Below are 5,142 nucleotides of genomic sequence, written 5' to 3'. Positions count from 1 at the left end.
AAATTAATTTGATTTGGTCCAAGGTTTTGATATAATTTAGAAGAAGCTACTTGCAACATTAATTCTTTGTTTCCTTTTCTTCTTGGTTTTGGCCTGAACATGAGGGACAAAAAACAAAGCAAATCAAAAAACAAACAAACAAAAAAAAAAACGAACCACCTTGATTGTTCCCTTTGTTGTCACTTCGAGGTAGTTTGGAGGAATTGGAAGTGTTCCTCACTTCCAATTGAACTGACCTTCAAAACATGGGAGGCACTATTCTTCTTGGATTTCACCTGAAGGGACGTTCTGAATCCAAGTATTAGATACATCCATGCAATTTTAAGTAAATTATTTCAATGTAAATTAAGCATGCATTATCTTTATTTAAGCTTATTTTATTAAAACAAAAGGTATTTAATAAAATGTATCAATTTCTAAAAATATTTTTTACTTATAGATCTGGAAGTAGATCTTTTAAATGGCATCATTTAAATGGCAAATAAATAAATTATGTAGCTTTTGTTTGAAATAGTACAATTAAATATCTGATTATTTCCCAGTTCCAAAAAAAGCAGCTGAAAATCAAGATCTGCTGTGACAATGGGTACACTCAAGATCATAAAAAGTGTACCTTTTGTTAGGCAAATGGTGTTTTTCGTATAAGAATAATAATGAGAAGTGCAAACAAGAAAAGCTAGTTTAAGCACAGAAGATGCATTTTATTATTCTGAGATGTAAAGCTGATATAACTTAAAATTTAGACAAACTTAGCAATTTCAAAATAGGAGATTTCATCTAAACTTTCAGAGGGTTTGCATTTTATTATAAGAAAAAGATAAGTGTAAAAGCATGGGACTGTAGGCTCCAGAGAGCAATTTCTTTCAGTCCAGCCCTTGTGTGGGAATGACTAATGTGTAAAGCTTCAGACCACTGATAGTAATTATTCTCTAAATTAAGGATGAGCTCTGTCCAATCTTCTTTGATGATTAAGAAAGCCAAATTTTCAAAGCTAATTAGTTTCTTAGTTAGGATCATTGTTGTTTATTGTTCAGACACCTTTAGGGTAATTAGCATGCCTGACCTAAATTAAGAACACTTAGCACATTTTGTTGACTATGCATAATAACAGACCCCCTCGACCAAAATACATACTGGACCTCTCCTGTGGTGTTCCACAGCGGAGGCAAATTTCACATCTAAGGGTGTTTCCAACATGAACATCTCACTGCAGGTCCTAGCTTACCTGGCTAGCCAATTTCACTATCTTGCTGTAAAGGGAAAAGTGACCTCTGTGCTCTCCCAGTCCTTTGTTTCTCCAAGCACTGAAAGTTGACCACAGCCAGCCATGAAAGTATTTTAAACTACATAAGGAAATAATGAGAACTGGCTTGCTCGTCTGGCCCAATGGTCTGCTGCTCTCAGCAGCAGAAAGTAGCTGGTATTTGGCAAAAGAATAGAAATCAGAGTACACTGAATGTTTCTTCACATCATATGTACCCTGCCAGCTTCCAACAATCACGACTTTCTGAACCAAAGGTGGCACTGCTTTTAATACCCGTGGTCTAATTAATTTTGTACTTGGACTGTAAGAAACAGTAGGCAGTCCTTCCTAACTTACTTTCCCTGTAATCTTTACAAATTGAATACAACATCATATCCACTTCTTTCAGAGACTAAGAATACTGCTCTACTTAGTCTTTATAACTGCAATATTTTCTTGCTGCTTTTTTGTATCTTTTTAGGTTCTACTACTCTTTTTTATGAAATGAATAACTAGAATTGCAAACTATTTTTAGTATATAAAGGTACCTGTGGTCACAGAGAATATATAAAAGAACATAAAAAAACATTTCTGTTGTGTCTTTCCAAATAATTCCTTTTATTTCCTTTTAATTGACATTGGTCACTGAGCTCAGGGTATCTCCAGAGAACTACCCAAAATATATTCTTAGTGAATTTAAAATTTCAGTTATCAATTTATCACCTGTTCATTCAGTATGGTAATATTCTTCTGTAACTTTGTGTAGTCAGCCTGATATTAGGCAGTCATTAATATGGCTAATTTTCTACTGTTATTGTGTTACTATTAATTTCCTTTTCCACATTGTTTATGAATATGTGGAAAAGCTCAGGTTCCACTTGACAATGTTTTCCTACTGCCTGAACTTCCCTAATTCTTCTTTTCCCCATTTTAAACCAACTACCATTCATAGCAAGAGTTTTCCTCCTATTGTAATTTTCACTTGCATGTTTGGAGTTGGGTTTTATCAAATTTTTGAACCCTCCAGTGCTAATTAGGCAAAACTTAGCAATTCACTTACTAGCTGCAGCATTACATTCCATTTTATTTGTGAGATATGTCTTTCCTCTACAAAAGCCATTCAGATTATTCTCCACTATTTCATATATATCCATGTGACTACTGAGTCTACCCTTTAATAAGTATTCCCCACACCGCAAGAGGAGCTCCAAGCAATCCAAATTATGTCATATCTTTTTTCCCCTCTTTATTTTTTTTTCTCCCAATCTATGACTCATAATGCTATCAAAGTGCTAAAGTTCGACTTCACTGTTGGAGGAGTCATTCTGCAGTAATGTGATTGTAGACATCTGTATCTGTAGGGCCTCTGCATCCAAAGTAGCTTGAAATGAGGATCACCTTTCCCCTTGTGTTCTTGACTCTAGCCCTAAGAATGTACTCAGGGAGTTTTAAATACAAGCACGTCCATGCACATCCATGGTCAAAAGCTCTGCAGAGGAAGAAAGGTAATTCAGCACTCCAGCTATGCCGGATTCCTCACGCTCAAACCAAAGCCTTGAAATGTGCCCATAAACTCACAGGCACTTAGCAAATGGGGCAGGGATTTACTGCAATTACGCAATACAGCTCTTCTGATGGGCAGGTCAGCCCATTTTCAAATAACCTTTCTACTGCACAGATGCTTCCTGGAGATGAAGAAGGGATGAATGACTCTGCAAGTGCTGTGACAAAAAGACATTTACTCCCTTGGGTGGATTTTCCAACTGGATTTTTGAACAGCAGAGAAACTTTGACGTTACCGACACTGAGGAAGGCTCCAGATTTTCAGGGAGAAGCTCTCAGAATTACAGGAGCACATGAATGGCCATGTTGTGACAGGCCCAAAGGCCTACCCAACCCAGCTGCGCTTTCTCCAGCAGTGGCCGTAAGATGATGCTGAAGAAAAGTAAGAATGAGGCAGTCATATCTGACATTTCCAACAGCTTTGGGCTGAGGGTACCATGACCCACCTCGTTGCTAGTCCTGCCAGTATCTCTCCTGCTGGCATTTGCCCACTCTTCCCTTGAACTCCCACAGACATCTGACAACCGCAGCAGGAGCTCTATGTCCAGTGTGTTACTGCAAGGGCAGAACTGTACATGGCAGCACAAAAGCAAGAGTGCTACGAAGCCAGGACAGAGTTTTAAGACTGTTAATTAGGGCTTTGGAAAAGACAGTCTGGGTCATCTGACTCCAGGTACTTACTCTGACAGATGTGGGTTTGTCCCACACTGACACTAAAGAAAGAATTTGAAAGCTCAAGAAACTAATTTCTGACCACAAGGCTGGTATTCCCAATTACTATGTTTGGAAATGATTGCAGGTCCAGACACATTCACTCCCTTTCTATGTTCACAATTACTTGAATGGAGCATAATAAATTAAAATGCTTAGCAATCTTCACAGCCCAGCACTTCCTACCTAGCTGCAAAACCCGCCATGGAAAAGCGAATGGCTGCGTGCAGTGCTCTGGATTGCAGGGGGCTGCCAGCTCTTATCATGTGCTTATGGGAATACCTGGGGTGGGGATGCAGCAGGTGAAGCTAACTGAAGGCCAGGGACACAAGGTTGCTTCTAAAGACAGATCTGGCATTACCAGTTCTCACACACAAAATAAAAATAATAAATAAATAAAAACATCACAGCCATTTTTTTCCCTGCTTCCCCTGAGTCTGTATGACGAAGCCTGGTGCAATGCTGTGTGTTTATGGTGCAACCATCAGCAAGGCCAGGCTGCAACGTCACTGTGCCATGGGGTACTGCAGCACACAGTTGTGAGCATCATGAATTGGCTATCACAGCACCCCACACCCACGGAACTGTTGTAATCCATCTCATACCTTCCCTGTGTGCCAGTGGGATACACTTGTTTGTAACCAATACATAGGCATGTACCCTATGGATTACCCACACGACTAAAGGGGAACAATGCCACTGTTTCAGCCACTCCAGCACTTCTCATGCCCAGGCAGCTGTACAAGTGTCCCACTGCAACCCCCTGATGGTTATGTCCCTCTATACCTTCTTGCCACCTACATTATCAGTGGTCTCTTACACTTCCTGACTCTATCAGGTCATTGATCCCCCTTATTTAGCTTGAATTAGTGACAAACTGTAAGGTGCAAAGGCTGCATAAAGATTTTATGGATTTTTTTGCTTCTCAATTGTGCATTTGAATGTAAAAAAGTATTCATACATTTCTATTGATCCACCTTCTTGAAGTGCTTTATTACTGGTAATTAAAATAAATAAATAAATAAATAAATAAAACGAAACACAACTTCCTGCTCAGGCTGACAAGTCTTCAAATCCATACTGCTTGGAGAGCAGTGTGCAACCAAATTTCTTTCACTCATCTGAAACTAGTGAAAAAAGTGGTGAAAATAGGTGATCCTGCTCAGCAGGGGGGCTGGGCTAGGTGATCTTCAGAGGTCCCTTCCGACCTCGGCCATTCCGTGATTCTCTGAAACTGCCGCTCGGAAAAGACGCCTGCAACAGGTGAGCGCATGTGGTTTGAAAGAGACCAAAAAAAAAAAAGAAAAAGAAAAAAGAGAGGGAGAGAGAGAGAGAGCAGAAAGCCAAATCCGTCTGGAAAGGAAAAAAATTAACCATCCTCGGGCCGCCCTGCAGGAAGCCGCGTGCGCGCAACCTGTGCGCAACTTGCGCGTCCCCCCGCGCGGGGCTGAGCCTCCCCGGGGCGCGTCTCCGCGCTGCTCCGCGGCCAGGCGAGGCCGAGCGCGGAGGGAAGAAAGGCAGGGAAGGGAAGGGAAGGGAAGGGAAGGGAAGGGAAGGGAAGGGAAGGGGCGCGGACAAGACCGCGTAACGCCGCGCAGGTAGGCGGGCGGGGCCGGGCGGGGTGT

The sequence above is a fragment of the Anser brachyrhynchus genome (assembly GCF_964034855.1).
Source record: "Anser brachyrhynchus genome assembly, chromosome: 2".
NCBI classification, from domain to species: domain Eukaryota; kingdom Metazoa; phylum Chordata; class Aves; order Anseriformes; family Anatidae; genus Anser; species Anser brachyrhynchus.
This window is presented reverse-complemented; position numbering follows the sequence as displayed.